This window comes from Cibotium barometz, chromosome 64, assembly GCF_041138505.1.
Source record: "Cibotium barometz isolate CiBa-2024 chromosome 64, ASM4113850v1, whole genome shotgun sequence".
Lineage (NCBI taxonomy): Eukaryota > Viridiplantae > Streptophyta > Polypodiopsida > Cyatheales > Cibotiaceae > Cibotium > Cibotium barometz.
The window spans coordinates 28,696,421-28,715,049 of NC_141109.1; the positions used below are offsets into that span (position 1 = coordinate 28,696,421).

The 18,629-nt window shown below is 44.2% G+C and overlaps 2 pseudogenes across 2 annotated transcripts in view; one reads left to right on the plus strand and one right to left on the minus strand.

Moving 5' to 3' along the window:
* Positions 1–358: 358 nt before the first annotated feature.
* LOC147603491 (putative box C/D snoRNA protein SPCC613.07) overlaps positions 359–18,629 on the minus strand; it is a 36,115-nt pseudogene continuing 17,844 nt past the window's right edge. Inside the window, exon 5 of the transcript XR_015265654.1 lies at positions 359–2,034. The product of XR_015265654.1 is annotated as a putative box C/D snoRNA protein SPCC613.07 (transcript). The remainder of the gene's footprint in view (positions 2,035–18,629) is intronic.
* Positions 2,553–9,169, plus strand: LOC147603492 (homeobox-leucine zipper protein HOX32-like; annotated as a pseudogene). The gene is made up of 18 exons (XR_015265632.1): positions 2,553–2,980; positions 3,218–3,377; positions 4,190–4,290; positions 4,408–4,498; positions 4,593–4,688; positions 4,854–4,967; positions 5,158–5,241; positions 5,346–5,501; positions 5,606–5,680; positions 5,765–5,868; positions 5,983–6,166; positions 6,282–6,464; positions 6,550–6,624; positions 6,713–6,898; positions 6,933–7,261; positions 7,355–7,460; positions 7,554–7,698; positions 8,001–9,169. The product of XR_015265632.1 is annotated as a homeobox-leucine zipper protein HOX32-like (transcript).

Consider the following 18,629-nt stretch of genomic DNA (forward strand, 5'->3'; position numbering starts at 1 on the left):
AACTTTGAGATCCATTTTGGATTAACCAAGTGTAGACATCCAAAAGGATGGACATAGGGATGAGTTATCTTTTATATTAAGAACTCATTGGTAGCAAAAAACTTGTGAAATTGAATTTGAAGGCAAGTACACATTGGAGATTAGATGTGGATTATGAATCAAAGCAAATGATTTCATTATAAATATAGTCACATTGAGACTTGACAAGCTGGATACATTAGTGTTTGAACCTACCCTCATTAATTATTGATGCCTTGGGAAATTTACAATCAAGTCCTTGAAAAAAAAAATACCATGACTTCAACAACAGGGCCATGCAATGAATAAGAGTCTAGTAGAAGGTACACTACGATTAGGACACAATTACTAGCACATGGCCTCCATCTAGACTCTAATGGTGCAATTGCTACAAATAGCGATTAGGATGCATTCTAAACATCCTTAATCAAGGAAAGAAATGATTCTATGTTATAGTTTTGAGTTTCTTTTTAAGTTTTTAAACCATCTTACTCCTTGTAACATGATGTTGAAGTTTGAACCTTAGCACTTGTTGGTCTTCCTCAAGGCCTTCGCAGTTGCTTGTTGGAGTTCTTATTCTTTTAGAGCTAAATCCTCTTGGTATTTCTATTTATCGAACCATCATTAGAAATGCAACGGCAAAAGGGGGATAGGAGTGAGAAAGGAATTCCAAACTCAAGAAAACCCAAGGAACTCGTTGAACCCTTGCCATAGAAATAACGTGAACCTTAGCTTGAACCAGTAACGAAAGGGACACCATTGCATAGTAAGAAGTCTCGACCATCTGACTCTGTGATTACTCAAAACGACCAGAAAATCTGTCCTCTTCTTTACCAGAACTTGTCCTCAACCAAAAAGGCTGCCAGTGTTTTTGGGCACCTTTGGAATATATTCTACCTTGCAGGCTATATATTATGATGATTGTTATTGTTATGGAATGGAAATGGAAAAGGTGTTCTTCGGCCGCAAATGGTGTTGTGTGCATTCTTTTTCTTCCGGAAGATGCTGATGCAACTATACATGGGAAACACGATATCACGATCAGAATATGTGTATGTCGGCAAACATAAGAAGAAAGAAACAATGATTTGGACTTGGGGACCTTGTCTCGTCCACTGCCTTTCCGTCGTCGTTGTTTGATGATCAAGCAAAGCAGAGTATGTTTCTTGTTTATGTGCCCATGTTTGAGTGCTCGGAAGAGAATTAGAAACCATGTTGGATTGATGGATCGATGGCTTGATTGATCAATCGATTGATGTGCATGAATGATACTACATGTAAAATTCCTGCATTTTCGTGTACGTGTAAATATACGCACCGAGCCAATTAACACAGCTGGTAGCCTGGTTTGTCCAATTTGTGCTGCCGTTTTGGATTCGGCAAATGAAATATGGATGATTAGGGAAGACTTGTGTCGGGCTCTTGCAAATGTGCTCGAGTCACTAGTGGGTGGTGGTAGGAAGATGTACAAAGTGGCCGGATTTAACATCAGTCGGTGTGGTTTAGGCTTGGCAATTCGCAATGTATCAACAACACAGCAAAACCAGAGACAGGAAACGAAGTTCAAACGGCAAAGAAAACTAAACAAAAGCGTTGCAAATTACAATGGTGGATGCCCAAGAACCCGAGCAAAACGAGAAATGAGAAGAGGGTGATGATGATGATGATGGGTAGGTCAGGAATTGTCGAAGCGTGCCATTTGGTCTCCCTTGGACTAGCAGACTAGAGACTCTAAAGAGTAAGGTGGAAAGACTCGAGGCAAGACTGAAGTAAGAAAATCAGAGAAAGAATGGCATCTAGTTTGAAGGCAAAAAGGCTAGCAAATTCAAAGAGAGAGGGTGCTTGTTTGGAAGGCACAGTCTACAAAGAAAGAAAAAAAAGATGATGATGATGATGATGAAGACAAAGGGGTATAAGCCCGGAGGATGGGTCATATGGCCTGCCTTTGCTGCTTCTGTAGCTTGGCCTTGGCTTCTAAGTTCTGGCACTGTAGCTCCTACAACTGCTACACTGCCACTATCGATCAACGTGCACAACCCAAAAAATAATATTAGAAAAAATTGAGAGACTGTACCCACTGCCACAAAATATATTTAAATAACCATTAAAAAGAAAACCATGAACTCCCACTAAAGTAGCGCCTGTGCCTCCCCCCCCACTCCCCACTAGAGCAACACGAAAGCTCAGCAAAGAACAGCCCACAAAAAAGCAAGTTAATGGGCAGGAACGCCCACTAGAAAAGTCTCTAGATTTAGCGAGAAGAGATGCGATATGATTGCTGTGGAAGTAAGCTGCAAATCTAGCTATTATATCGAATGAAGATATCAGATCTGAAGTTAGATTTTGAGGTCTGCTATATTCTCTGATAGACACCTCCTCTCTCACTGCACTCATCAGTCTAGTCTCTTGCTCTCTGTGAGATGCTCCTTGAATTTACTCCTACAGCTTCTTCCATAGCCTTTTCTTGTGCTGCTTCTTCATAGAATTTTTCGTCTTCTTCTTCTTCTTCTTCTTCTTCTTCTGTGCACCTGCATTCTCTCTCCCATGCTTCTTTCTTCCTGTCTTCTTCCCCTTTATCCTTGCATGTGGGCTTGAATGTAGCTCTCCAACAAGGGTAGCTCCCCCCAAAACCTCTTTTGTCTCCCCCTCTCTTACTTACCTTCTCTCTCCTTCCCTTTGCTTGCTCTTGGGTGCTCTTGGCACCCCCATAAGTTTCTTATTTGCCCATATCCCTCCTCCTTAAGTCGTTTTCCATGGCTTTGACTGTCCATAAAGACCCTAAAAGTGCCTTGGACATTAGTAAATATGTCCGCTACACCGCTGAGCAAGTGCAGGCCCTTGAGCGCCTCTACAACGAGTGCCCCAAGCCTAGTTCAATCCGCCGTCATCAGCTCATCAAAGACTGCCCCATCTTGCAAAATATCGAGCCCAAGCAGATCAAAGTCTGGTTTCAAAACAGACGGTAGGTGCTTTGTGTCCATGGTGACGTTTTTTGATCGGGCCTTCACCACTTTGCCTTCGGCATCGGGCTGAACGTGATCTCTAAACTTGGAAGGGATATATATGTATCTAGGTTGTAGACATGGAGCTTGTTAATCTGCCTTTTTCGTGTGTCCGTCAAGAAACTGTGTTTGATTGATGCTGATGTCGCTCACGAGATTTCGGTCTTTTCTAAAGTGAAGTCCTTGGTGCCTTTTAGGTGTCGGGAGAAACAACGGAAAGAGTCTTGTCGGTTGCAGACCGTCAATGGGAAGCTCACAGCAATGAACAAGCTTCTCATGGAGGAGAATGACCGACTGCAGAAGCAAGTAGCACAGTTGCTCTACGAGAATGCTTATCTTCGTCAACAATTGCAACAGGTATGTCTTCGGTTCACGATGATTTGTGTCTATCGACAGTCGTAGTAGCTCAAAACACTCTTCTCGTGCGAGCCATTCCCTCGGGGGCAGGTTCCTTCTGGGTCAGTTGATGCCTCTTCCGCACGCTTTGGGTATGGAAGAATTTCGCATGGATGAAAAGATGAAATGTGTGCTTCATGACAGACCTCGAAATATTCATCGTGATGCATCTCCTCCCGCTAAAAGCTGGTCACACTGTCTCTTTGGCTCGCCAATGAATTCGTGTCACGTTTATGTAGGATGGTGGGGGGAACTGGCTGTGATAGAGTTGGCAGTTTGGGTTTCTGTGTAGAGTCTCTCTCGGAAGAGCTCGTGTTGTTCACAGATCTGGGCTTCGGTCTATTTGAGGAGTCGTTACGTTGTTGAACCGAAGATTCTCCACTTTTGATCTGAAATTCGAAATATACCTTGGAAACCATGATCTTCCACATGATTCTACCAACTCAAAACTCCACATTTGGCCGTGAATGAATTCTCAGTTTAATCACCGCAGCACGATTCAGTATTTGATTCTGTTTCATGGTGACCTCCTACAGCCCTACCTTTCCATCCTTTCACACTTGATTTTGAAACATGTGGAGGCGGCTGTAAGCCTTGGGCTTGGTGAAGAGATTCGTCCATACCAAGTCCCTCGAATTCAATGTGCCGTAATCTGTCTGAATATCTGATAGCCTTCGTGGTGTGCCGTTATCTGTCGACATATCTGATAGTTTTCGTGGTCCTGGTGGAATCGTTTGAGAGTGGGAACTAATCTTCAACGTAATGGTTAACAGGGTGGCGTAACAACGGACACAAGCTGCGACTCTGTTGTGACAAGTGGGCTGCAACATTTTCAGACGCCGCATCAATCTCCGCACGACGCCACCTATTCAGGGTAACTTATTTCCACAAGCATGGTCGATGCAATCTGTATACACTCGTATCATGGTGGTGGTGCATTCTGGTACTGTATAAGGGAATGTGACGAGACAAGGGTGGCGGTTCATTACAGGATTCCCTCGCTTGCTGAGGAAACATTAGCAGAGTTTCTTGGGAAGGCAACAGGAACAGTCATTGACTGGATTCAGATGCCTGGGATGAAGGTAAGTAAGTCTTTAGGAAACCGAGAAGTTCTGCATATTTGTGGAGAGAACTATGACTATCTTTTGGCACTAACTTGCATAATTCTCTTTCTAGCCTGGTCCGGACACGAGTGGAATGGTTCACATTTCACATAGATGCGCTGGTGTAGCCGCTCGAGCTTGCGGGCTTGTGGGCTTAGAACTAGCAAGGGTGAGAATGTGAAATCCAACAAGCTTCTAGACTTGAATTTCTGTGGGTTTTGAGGTTGAAGATGAAATATTCTTTCTTCAATTTACTTTGAGATTTCTGAGACAATGTGCCGGTAACATCCTCCGTCCAAGCATGTACTCTTCTAATTGTATTTCTGCGTAAAAGGTGCTGGAAGTGTTGAAAGATAGACCCTCTTGGCATCGAGACTGCCATCGTTTGACATCTATGTTTACCACTTCCACGGCTAATGGGGGAACGATCGAGGTGCTTTAAATGCAGGTATTGTGATAGAATCTCTCAGTCAAGCTTCTAAGGATGGTGAACATGCAATCAATGCTTCTTGTTGATGATCTCTGGGAACGCTAGTAGTCTAACGATTAACACATATTTGATGGGTTTGTAACGTCGTTTTTAGAAGAGTTGTTGCGTACTTCAATTTTGCTCAAATCTTCGAGTTGCTTTGTTGCAGATGTATGCCCCAACCACTTTAGCTCCCGCGAGGGACTTCTACACCCTGAGATACACGTCTGTGCTGGAAGACGGCAGCTACGTCGTAAGTCTTTTGAGTGCGTTGATGTTGTTTACACGATTGCACTACGTGTTAGATGATAGCCAGTTTATCAAGAAAAAAGGAGTGAATCACTTGTGTTTTGCTAGATTTGCGAGCGTTCTCTGAATGGCACACTTGGAGCACCGGTCACACCTCAAATGGAGTCATTTGTGCGGGCAGAAATGCATTCTAGCGGATGTCTGATCCGGCCTTGTGAAGGAAGTGGATCTATCATCATAATTGCAGACCATATGGATTTAGAGGTAAGTTCGCCACCTTCATCACGATGCGGCCAAAATCGGAGCTAAAACCTTCGGTTATGAAGGTATCCAACTCTCTGTCTTTTGTCTTCCTCCATGTGCTGCAGCCATGGACCGTTCCCGAAGTGCTACGACCGCTGTATGAATCTTCGGCTATTCTAGCTCACAAAGTCACCATAGCGGTAAGAGACCTATTTTCTCGACGCGATGGGATGATCTGTTCCTGCAATACAGGTGTTCGAAATAAGCTTTATTTCTGGATGCAGGCTTTGAAGCATTTGAGACAGCTTGCCCAAGAGGCAGCAGTGGAAGCACCTGGAGGTGGGCAGCAACCAGCTGCAGTTCGATCACTTAGCCACAGGCTTGCCAAGTACGTAGAAAACATGAGCATTCTCGAGAATGTTCGCGTATAGTATATGATCAGGAATCAGGTTGTCAATACGCTAATTGCTACCAAATATGGGTCGATTGTCGTCTACTGTAGAGGCTTCAACGATGCGGTAAATGGGTTTGCGGATGATGGATGGACAGCAACGGCCAGCGATGGAATGGATGATGTGATAGTAGTGATGAAACCACCTCCGAATTGCAGAGAGCTTGGAGTAGGTCTACACTCTACTACGAGCAATATGGGGACATTGTGTGCGAAGGCATCGATGTTGCTACAGGTTTGTGCGAAAACAAGTGTTTCTGTGAAGAATTTGAAGTTGCGGAAGCATTTTTTTTCGGGCTTAATCAAAAGGAGGTGGGGATGATAGATGGTTTTGATTTGGTGGTGAGCAGAACGTGCCACCAGCGTTGTGAGTTCGATTTCTGCGCGAGCATCGATCTGAATGGGCAGATCATGGCTTGGAAATGGCGAGGATGGGTAGTTATGATGTGCCTAGTTTTCACGGAGCTGTATGCAATTACAACTTCTCAAGCCGCAGGTTCATGGCGTCGATCAGGACGAGGTATAATAATGGAGTAGCCTGATTTTGAGTGCTCTTGAATGACACTAATTTCCTTTTCTGATTGATCGATCATCTGTTCTTAATTTACATCTCCACAGATCTTGGAATTCATCAAGATGGATAATCGACAAGACGAACATATGCTGGTCGCTTGTGACATGTTCCTGTTGCAGGTTGGTGGCATGGCCTCACAATACTCTCGATGAAATCGAATTTGGTCGAATATTTTTGAAGAGATTTGTCGTGGATTGTTTTCACCAGTTGTGTAGTGGGCTCGAAGAGAACGGTACAGAAGCTTGCGCAAAGATGGTGTTTGCTCCCATCGATGCTTCAATTTCAGACGATGTGCCATTGATTCCATCAGGTTTCCGAGTCATCCCATTGAAAAGTAGCACTCTGGTAAGATTAGCTTCTCTGAATCCATTCATCGAAATACCAGCTTTCATCGCTGAGCTCCTGATGATTTCACTTCGAAATTGAGCAAGAAAGTGGAGTTCTCAACCGAACTCTCGACCTTGCTTCCACCCTCGAAGTGGGTTCTGCAACAACTGGTAGATCCGCAAGTGATAACAGCGTTTTGCACCTGAGATCCGTGTTGACGATCGCATTTCAGTTCAATTACGAGAGTCGCACGCAGGACAGCATTGCTTCCATGGCGAGACAATATGTTCGCCATGTGGTCTCCACTGTGCAAAGAGTAGCCATGGCCTTAGCTCCAACTCGCTTGAGCTCGCAATTGGGTCCTCCGAGACACGTTCAAGGGATTCCCGAGAGTCTTGTTTTGGCTCGCTGGATCTGCAGGAGCTACAAGTAAGAGCAAAATGCTCTACCTTCCAAAGCAATCGAGCTCAATAAGGATTAGTGAAGCTCGCCCTTCTAACTGAATTAATTCCATCTTTACAGATTGAATCTGGGCATAGACCTTGTTCGCGTGGAAGTGGAAAGCAGCGAAGCATATTTGAAGGCGCTATGGAAGCTTGCAGATGCACTGATGTGCTGCTCCAGCAAGGTGAAACAGATTATGATGATACTTACTCGTGTAGTTCATGGGAAGATGTGATTGCTCAGAAAATGATGACATTTGTGTCTGTATGTTGTGTAGTCTCTACGGGTATTCACCTTTGCAAACCAAGCAAGTCTAGTTGGAGACATCATCCATGGCCTTGCAAGAGCTCTCGTGGAAAAAGACACTGGATGAAGATTCGAGGAAGAGTTTGTGTTCGGTGTTCAATCAAGTCATGCAACAGGTATATAATTGCTTCTCCTTGTATGCCCATCACCATGGCTGCACTCCAAGAGCTCGAGGCACACAAAATCTGATGCTAGACCAAAAAGTAGAAGAACCCAAATCTCCATTGTTTCTCTAATCTTCAACAAGCTAAATACCCACATTTCCATTGTTGCTGCTACAAAATCAAAAAACCCATATGTGTCTTCGTTGCTAATCGAACTCCACAACCCACATCTCCATTGTCGTATCTTACTGCGAAATTCCCACGTCCCATTGTTGCTAACCGCACATGAAAACCTGTGCCTATTGTATGTGCAGGGCTATGCTTGCCTTCCAGCCGGAATTCGTGTTTCAAGTATGGGTCGCCCAGCCTCTTACGATCGTGCCATTGCTTGGAAAGTGCTGGACGAGGACGATAATCTCCAAGGTGTGGCTTTTTTGTACGTGAACTGGTCCATGGTGAACACCAAGGCGGATCACCACCATCCCTTACTTCTTTGATCAAAGACTCGTGCTACTACGAGGACACCAATTCCCTTATTCCTTCAACAGTCATGCTATGATCAGAGACAGTAGTTCCGAAGCAATCAGAATAGGTCCTATCCATGGAAATTACCATTCCATACATCACTAGAGTAGCCACACTTTACCACTGTCAAGCTTACATTCTCACACATGCACCCTTTTTTTGAAGGCCTTGCTGCCTTGTCTGTCGTTTTTGAGGCCTTGCAAGTGTCTTTTGCAGTTTCCACAATACTCTGTTTTAGCTTCAGAGTTTTTAAAATATATGGTGGCAGCCTTTCTGTTTTGTCAATCTAAGCTTTTTATGGTTTTGAATCTCACATGGAAGCTTATTCATATGGTATGTGAGCGATATAAGTTTAGTTTCATTTTAAAGTGTACAGCAGAGTAGACCTTTACTCGCAATTTTGTTGTTTCTGGTCTACTCAAGGATCCTCAAGATCTCGCCTTCTGCTTACTTTTGATATCTTGTTTGTCCTCGAGCCTCCCTTCCAAAGTTCCAAGGATCAACATGGAATCTCTATCCACCTTTTCTGACAATAAATAAGTTGCCATCTTCAGCTGGGCAATCTATACCCTAAATGAAATATACTCGAACTCTTAAATAAAGGAAAGTAATTACTAGTGTCCCCTAGAAGAGTGTGTGGTTCTTATCACCTAGCATCGGAAGGAACTTCTACCTTTTTGCTTTCCAATCATGATGGACAGCAAAGTGCCTGAATTAAAAGTGATTAAAGACTCTAAAGTGTTGAGATCTTCACAATTTGCAAAAACGCTCTACATTGGAAAGTGGCAATTGTTTGAAGTGATCCTTGTTATAATTCCTTGAGTTGGTAAAGGTAGTGCACTATGCCCCATGTAAATACTTAAATATCATTTATGCATCTATTCTCCACCTCGTGATAGAAGAACTCAAGAAATGTTGCCTCATGTCACTCTTGGACTCTTTTGGTCTATTGTTCTTGGACTCCACACACTCTTGGATTACTAATCTTGGATTCTTACTATATCTACCACCAGCCCTTGGTTTATCGACCGTGGACCCTTAAGAGTACCACCCTGTCTTAAATACATACTATATATAAACATATATTATTTAGTAAGGCATGCATGGGGATGTCATGGTAGCTAGTCCCTATTGTGCATAATGGAGTCGATGGTGTGCATAATGGAGTTGATGACTACCATGAAGTTATATACTGCGCTTCCTTTATTTTTATTGTGATGAGTTTGGGTATGTTCTTGAAATCATCTAGGAATATATTATTTAGTAAGGCATGCATGTGTTAAGATATCAAGCTTCATCCTTGATGTATAATCTTGGGTGACTTATTTATGTCACTTTCTCTTGTTAGTTGTGGCGTAACTAGGTAGCCACGAATGTTTGGATTGGGTTCACATATATCAAATCCCAGTTAGGTGCACGTAGGATTGGTGCTGATGCTAAAGCTCGTTTTAAGGCATCATATGCCTTCTGGCATTCATCTATCCATATGAAATCAATTAACAAACGGTACAGCGGTCGAGCTAGTTCCGCGTACATGTAGATGAATCTCCGGTAATACCCAGTGTGTCCAGTGAATCGTTGAACACCTTTAAAGTTCGTTGGTGGGGGTAATTCCAAGATCAGTTTGATCTTATTAAAGTCTGTGGAGATCCCATTCTTGGACACCACATGACCTAGGATAACACCATGTCTTACCCAAAATTGGCATTTTAGTGGGTTCAGTGAAATCCTATATAATCTGCATCGCTCAAAGGCCATTCGTAAATATTTCAGGTGTTCTAGCCATCGCGAGTAAATGCATAGATCATCTAGAAAGATTTCGAGCCATACATGAAAGTACTCCTTGAAAGCCGTACTCATTAGTCTCTGAAACGTTGCTGGGGCATTGGTTAAGCCAAATGGCATCGTTCGATACGCAAACACACCCCATGTTGTGGCAAAGGCCGTCTTGTGTTGATCTTTTGGATCGATGGACACTTGGTTGTATCCAGAGAACCCATCTAAAAAACTATACGCTTCATGGCCTGCCACTCTTTCGAGCACATGTATGTCGTAAGGTCGTCATTGCACTGGCTTCGCGTCATCTCGTATATGAATCGTGTGTTGTACCACTTCTGGTGGCACACCCTTCATGTTCTCGTAAGACCAGGCAAAACAATCCTTATATTACTTGAGTAAAGTGATCAAATCACCTTCTTCCTCCTTACTGAGGTCTACTGACACAAAGACTGGTTTAGGGGTCTCTCCAGGCCCAGCCAAATTGACTTCCTTAACTTTTGCGGGCCCTTCATAGACTCCATCGTCATATGTGTCTGCAATACGCTTAGCTTTCTCACAAAATATGTCTCGGTCTTGAATAGAAGAAGACTTGAAATGTCCTGGGACATCCTTGTGATCTTCTGCTTCCAGCGACTTGTCCGAAGCTCGTTCAAGTAAAGATGGTCGAGACTTCTTGTTAGATAACGACATTTTTTTCGTTGCTGGTTCGGGTTGTGGTTCACGTTGTTTCTTAGGTGAGGTTTTGATGGATTCCTTGGGTTTTCTAGAATTCGGAGTTCTTTTCTCACCCCTATCTTCCTTTTGTTCTTGCACTTCTGAAGATGATTCTTCTATCTCCAGGGATCCTACTGGAATCAGGATCTCTTCCATCCTCCTACCCCAATCCTCTGTGAATTCGTGATCGACCGTGGTTGCTTGGACATATCTTAACCATTGAAGGTCAGATTCCACATATGCCACCCCGTCGTCACCCATATTGGTCGTGGCGTAGGAAGGAGTTGGTACCACATTCCGTCGCTTAACATGCTGTAGATTTGGCTTCACTGGTAATGAACTGCTAAGCTTCTTGTCATGTTTAACTAGGTTGATCATGCGGAGTGGGACTATTGTACCCTCTGAGCCACTCTCATCCTTCACCATGTGAGTTCCTCTTTTCTCGGGTATATCAATGGTTGCAAGTAAATGCATCCAATTATGCGAGTACTCAGGTTCAGGTAGAGATGCATACCATGTTTCATCCGCATCACCTCCCATTCTTCTCTCATTGGCCGCTTCAAACTGATTGACAGTTGTTGTCCTAGCGGTCATTTCTGATTCGGCAGCAAACAAGTTGCCACCTAGTGGACGAGATTTCCACATTGTTAGGTCCACTTTCGTTACTGAAGTATCCTTCTTGAGATAGATTGTATTGGATGACCAATCGTGCACTACTCCTGCTAATCTCAAGAACGGTCTCCCTAGAATAATGTCATACAAGTCAATTGGGTTCTTAAAGTCCATAACTACAAACAATACGTGGTAAGTGATGCCAAAAGTTTTGACTTTTAAGTCCTTCACTACACCCACTAGCCTTGTAGTGGTTCCATCAGCCAACTTGACTATTAGCGAGGTTTTCTCCATAAGCAGGCTTCCCCATTTTTCCCAACACTATTTGGTCATGATGCTCACTCCGGCACCACCATCCAGGATGGCTTCCACCTTCCTATGATGATACGATATCGGAATGACTGCATTAGAGTCATCACTCTCAAAATATTGGCCTAACTTATTGATAGGCACCATTGGCGTGTCATCTTCTAAGTTTGACTCTTCTTTTGTCCAACCGTCATCATGAGCTTCTATCATTGAATCGAGGTGTCCGTTCATCCAATCTGATAAGTCATGCCATAATGTCGGGTTTCCCCTTGGCAATGAAGCAATTGGCATTTTGACTTCCATGGACAAGAATGCAGCAAGTCCTGCAACATCCCTTGGTCCACCCGGCATCGTAATGCCATCAGACTGTCTCTCTATACTATCATGAAGGTTGTCTAGACCCTCATGTCTTAACCTTTCCATAATTGGATCCTCTTCAAACATACGATCCATAAGCAGTGGTTCATCATTTGACATTCGGTCTTCGTTCATCTCTGCTATAATGGATGGTACTTTGACTGGTGCTCTATGCGTTGGGTAATTCTGATGTTTTGGGAACTTAATGTCAACCGGCGCTCTGGATTCCACCTGCGTTGCTTGACATTCTTCAACTAGAGCCTTGGCCTTCACCAAATTTTCCTTCTCCTGGATAGGATTAGGGTACTCATGAAATCCGCTTGGTGTATTCGGTCTTGGCTCTTCTGTCTTCTCTACTTTCAGTCCCTCGTCTCCTTTACCTCCTTGACTAGATTTTCTTTCTAAGCTCCCTGTGGTCTCTGAGGTTGCTACAGTGGCCGTGTCCTCACCGGAACCACTCTGCACTATCACTTTATCCTTTCCCTTACCCACTTTAATAGCTTGCTTTTTGGTCGGGTTGTTTTGAGGTTTTGGATTCTGTGATGTTCCAGCTTGACCTTCTCTTTCTCTCTTGTGCAATTCTCGCGTAATTGCCTTAGCTTGCATGCGAGTAATCGCGTTTAGGGATACTGGACAACATGCCAAATCTGGACAACATGTCCAATGCATATTGCCTTTGCATAAGCCATATTCCATCTGTGGATCTAATGACCTCAATACCAAGGAAATAGCGCAACTCTCCCAAGTCTTTCATCTCAAACCTGCTTCCAAGTTGTTGCTTGATTTCACAGATCTCAACAACACTATCACTTGTCAATATGAGATCATCCACATAAAGTACTAACACAATCATGCCATGGGCTGATTTCCTCACAAACAAAGAGGAATCGGCAGGTGAAACCTGAAATCCAATAGAAATAAGATAACCACTTATCTTTTCAAACCATTGCCTAGATGCCTGCTTCAAGCCATACAATGCCTTCACCAATTTGCATACCTTCTCTGGATACTGTGGATGTACATAACCCTGTGGCTGCTCCATGTACACTTCCTCATGCAAATCACCATGTAAGAAGGCATTTTTAACATCCATCTGATGTAAAGACCAGCCCTTACTCGTTGCTAAAGCAATGACACACCTCACTGTACTCATCTTAGCAACAGGACTGAAAGTCTCTTCATAGTCAATGCCAAGCTAAGGATCAGCCGTGATGTGGTTTTTGATGAGCTTGCAAGTTGGTATAAATTGCCTCCTGTAGTAGTTAGGTTATAGCATCTGTACCCCTTATGTTCTTTCTCAGCCTTTGCATCCAACTTAGTCCGCAACTCATCTGGAACATGCACATAACATATGCAACCAAAAACCTTCAAATGTGATAGATCTGGCTTCTTGCCACTATATCTCTCCTCTGGTGTGACATTATGTACCTATTAAGCCTTCTTCGACGGAGACTAACGTGTCGTGGGGATCTTACAACTTGCCGCTTGAGAGTGCTCAACCTCCAAGCCACTTCCTTGTGAGAGCTGGTTCACTTGAAGTTGTTACAGTGTTGTCACGGGCACCGTCCTCGGATTCTGACTCGAGCTACTACGCGATCGGAAGGGGGAGAGGGAATGAGAAGAGTAGAGGGGAGAATCGTGAGCATGGTGAATGGGAAACAATCGTATGCGTAGCAACAAATGAAAGCAAATGGAAAGAAAGGAAGCAAGACACAACACAATAGTGAAGGAAGCAATGCTCTCTATTCCACACCTTCAACAAGGAAGAATGAAGACTAAGTCAAAGGACTTGTCTTTTATACATGGACCTTTTGAAGGGAGGTTCAACCCTAATTTTGGCCTTAGCCTTTTTACCCTCTGATCACCCTTGTTGGCCCACGGCCTATAATGAATGGAATACAATATTACAATATATGGACTATGTTACTTGCGTAACATGCCCCCCTTCTTGTACGAAATTCCATCCTTGGAATTTTTTTCAAAACTGTTTTGGTTTCAAAATGTTTGTTGTCAAGCATGCTTTGATAAGGGCATGCCTGGCAAACAACTTTTTAGATAAACCGGTAAAGTATGGATGTGGCGGCCAAAAATGGGTGTCAACCATATCCTCGAATGTCCTTATGTGGCAGGAATGTAAATTGCGGACACGGATATATAGTCTACATATCTGCTTGAGATCTGGGCCAATGTCCGGATTGAACGTTATCTCGTGCCGCAGTCCCAGCTCTTGCTTCTCCAAAATTGGTGATTCCCTTGGCATTGTATCTAATAGCAAAATGATAAGCCGGTTGAAGTGGCTTGCTGCGACAAAAGCCGAATCTGGAACCGCCTAGTGTGCCTGGTTCCAATCCTTGAGTTGCTGAGCTAATCGGGTAGAAGTTGCTGTCGGGGCAAAATTGAATTTTGGAAAATTATATACAATATTGGGATCCTGCTTCCGCAAGTCCCTAAAGGTGGTCCAGCTCCACCTTCTTGTCATGGGCATGAATGTTGGGTCGACACGTCGATCCTTGTGTGCGTTGGAGTAGTAGCTCCACGCAAGAAGGTTTTGCTGCAAAAATTTGACTCGCCAGGCTGGCTTAGTCCCCAATTGTTCTGTAGTCGGCGGGAAATTTCTGGCTTGTGGTTGCTCATATCCTCCGCGCGACTTTCGTGGATGATCATCCGCCCAACACCACATGGATTTGCTGATGAAGCGGGTGAGGGTGCGGACATCCATCATGTCAATCATCCTGATGCCCTGTTTCTGCATCTCACCTGTCCAGGTGCAAAGATGGGCTTGTGTCTGCAAGTCCTGGAAGGTATATACATGTTCGGTCCATTCCTTGGGTGGCTCTGGTGGTGGCATTTGCTTTGCATCGTCTTCTTCTTCATCATGCGGCACCTCCGCTGGCAGGTCTGGAAATAAGGTTGCTGGCGCCAGTGCAGCATCCGTATTGTTGATCAACGGATTCAGCATTTGTTGTACTAGATCATGTGTATCTGCCGCACCGTGTTTGTCTTTGTGAAGATCGGGCTGTTGTGAAGAAGTGGTGTCGGAGGGCAAAATTGGTGAGGAAGAGGTGGGTGTAGCAGAGGGGTGTGACGAGGTTGTGGGAGAAAAGATATAAGAAGGAATATAGTTAAGCGAGTAGGTATGTAAAGCAGCTGTTGTAGAGGCTTGGCGGTTGGTGGGTGTAGTAGATACATCTTGTTGAGGTGGCTGTAATGCCGCAAAAATCGCCCACTCGGCTTGCTGCTCCTCCATTGTGAGGCCTTCGGGGTAGGCTACATGAGATGTATCATAGTTATTGGTATAGTTGGTGTACATGGTGCTAATGCACTCATATACCCGATTGTATAATACTATGATTCCGATTGGGTTGTATTGTACAACATTGTGCTCTACCAAAAATTGATAGCACGTGCGTGCTTCAATCCACCCTTGTGTCTGCAACCAAAATTGTGACTCAAAAATCTGATCTTGCGGGTAGGGATACTCCGACAAGTCAGCGGGTTTAGATACCTCCATGATGGGTTCAGAGGGTGCAAAATCGGTAGATTCCTGGAGACACCAGCACCATGAACGAAAATTTAGGACAATGGGGTGAATGGGAAGCTTGTAGACCTCAGTTTGATCTTGTAAGCAAAGATCACCCCGAAAAAAAGACATGGCCAAAATCGGGAGGTGTATTTCTCAAGAAGAAGGGTGAATTGGAGGGGATGCAGAGGTTGGGTGAGGTCCACCGTGTATTGTACAGACGAGGCTGTCAAGGCATTGAAGTAATAAGTTAGCCTCTGGTCCACCGTACGGTTTTCCAGAGCTAAACTTACTATATTTGATGAAGCCTCCATGACGAGCTTGTGTTCATTTTCTAATTGATCATCCGGTGAGATTGGAATTTTGGGTATTTCTTCCAGCTCACGGATTTGCTGTGATTTCTCGCGAAGTAGCGTCTCGGATCTCTGGAGCGTGGTCTCCAACTCAATGGTGCGGCGATGTAGGCTCATATTCGTTTGATATGCCTCTTGAATATGTTGCTATGTAATCTGTTCTTTATCCCTTATAAGCTTTGCATTTTGCTCTCTGATCTGCCTGAGCTCTGCTTCCTTCGCCTCGATCTGCCTTTGATACTCTTCTTGGGCCTGTTGTAGTTGCCGTTCTACTTCTTGTATGCATTGATGCAATGCTGTCTCATTAGCTCGGGACATTTCCAAAGCTCAGTTCATTTCCTCCTGGCTCTTCAATTGTTGTTCCAGCTGTTGGATGTAGCTTTGCTTCCTTTCAAAAATTTGAAGGCCCTGCGTTTGGAAATGAATCAGAGTTTTGAAAAACTCCCTTTCTCTGTCCGGTACATCAGCATTCATATCCTTGTATCTTTGGTATGCTTCATCATCCTTGTAGTTTTCGGAAATGGTTGAAGCCACTGCCTGCAATGCCTTGAATGTGTTGTCCTCATGTTGCGCTTCTTGAGCCCTAGCTCTCATTGTTTGCATCAAGGTTGATGCTAACAAGAGGCTATTCAGTTGTGTGGTATCAAGATCCTGTTGTGTTGGCATTGGCGGCGGCATCTCGAACTCCGGCATGTCCTGAAATATATCTTCTTCTTGGACCTTTGCCTTCCCCTTGTTTTGCTCTCTTAGTTTTCTTTGTTGCTCAGCTTCCTTGTCTCTGTGATGTTCCTCTGAAATTTTCTTCCACCTGGCCGCAGCTTCGTCTTCCTCTTTTTTTCGTTGTTCGTCCTGCTTTAAGGTCTGTTCCTGTCCCTGGCTTCTAGTTGCCCTTCGAGGTGGTACTTCTGCCTTGTGCTTCTTGTGTTCTGGTTGCAGTGCGAGGTCTTGCAACTCCTCCTTGTTTTTGTCCGCAAAACCGAAGTGGGACCTATCCAATTTCCATGCCGCTAGATGGTAGATGACGGGCATCAACAGCATGGGATGTTGTATGATGTTGTTATGTTGTGCACATACCTTGTCTAGCTTCTGATAGAAGTAATCCGCCCAATTAGTGATGTGTTGTTGCGGCTTATGTAGGCGCAGCAGATGGTTTGCTGGTATTATGTTATGATGGTTAGAGGGTTCTACCTTGGTGAGTAAACGCAATACCCTTGCGGCCTTCTGTAGGTGGGGCAAGATATCAATGAATTTAACACCTCTTTGTTTGTGGCTTTCGTATGTGGCAGCCCCTTCCAGCTTGTTGCCCAACTTCCGCAGATCGACATACGGCTCAACTATGACGTCCAGTGCGAAGGCGTTGCGGACGGCGTCGATGCTGAGTGTTATGGTTCTTTCCTGTCCATCATTAGATATTATCTTCGATTGCTTCGTGTTCCTGTTGTAATTCTTGACGAACTGTACTGCATAATTCATGTTCCGGAAACACGGCAGTTTGTATCGCATCTTGCCTAAGCCGCATGCATCAAGGTGGGGGATGACTTCTTTGTCCTGTAGTGCATTATAGCACTCTGAAGTGTGATAGCAGATTTTGAATCTTGTTGTAGAATTGTGGACATAAGTCGAGTGCACCACCATTCCTCCCAGCTGCTCCACCCACTCTTGTCCCAAGGGCGAGTGCGTAGTGATGGTGATGTTTCGCTCTAGACTGGGACTTGATGCACTCGTCTCAGAGCTAGCTTTCCTCTTCTTAGGCGTTGCACTTGCCGTCGAAGGTTAACCTACTTCATGAGGGGGCTTGTGGGGATTCTTTCCCTTCTTTTTGTACCTCTCCATTGCTTCTTGGGCTGATAATCTTAAAGCTTCTTCAAGTTCCCTTGCTTCCTCCGCTTCCAGCTGTCCTGGCAGCTGTGATCGTGTCTCAGATTGCCCACTGGTGAATTCTATCTCTTCCTCATCGAGAGCACTGAAATGCTTTCGGATGAGTTTGCTGGTATCGGAAGACATAATTGGAGATTGGCTGGAAGTGATTTTGGGAGTTGGGTTTGGTTGAGGGTGTTGGTTTTCAGTAGAAAATTTGGCAGCATTCAGTTGGAAACGGTAATGCACCACCTGGCAGTTTTCCCTTATATAGAATTAATGCAGCGCGCTGCATTAACCTGTTATTGCAGCGCCCTCAAAAAAGTACTTCCTCTTGAAGTTGTCAAGCAATCAATGGTACTTCACCTGTCTTGGAACATTGTCCCTCACCCTACAATGCACACTTGACTTTCCTTTTGGCCACTTCAACACATGCTGATGCATTAAGCTGTTATTGCAGCGTGCCCTGTAATGATGCACCTGTGGCCTATTCTTGTGCAACAACATTATGAGTGTCACATTACATGTCTATTTGATCATTCCATGCATGTACTTCACTTACTTGGATGAGTTGTCATACCACGCTGCATTAACCTGTTAATGCAGCGTCCCTAATTTTTGGCTGTTGCAAGCATCTGGTTGATGATCCAAAGTTGTTATGGCATTGTTGAGATACATTTTGAGCTTGGTGCCACTCCTTGTATGAGTTTGGTGACACTTGGCATATGGTCGATGCATTGCTGGCTTATTGCAGCGTCTAGTTTTTTGTCACTTACTGAGCTAATTTTGACCATCCAATGTGATAGACTTCTGATTTGCACTTTAATAAGGTGCAAGAACATATTGGATCACCTTTTGGGTGACATGGATTATTGCAGCGCGCTGCAATGACCTTAGCTCCTGCAGCCCTGCAACTG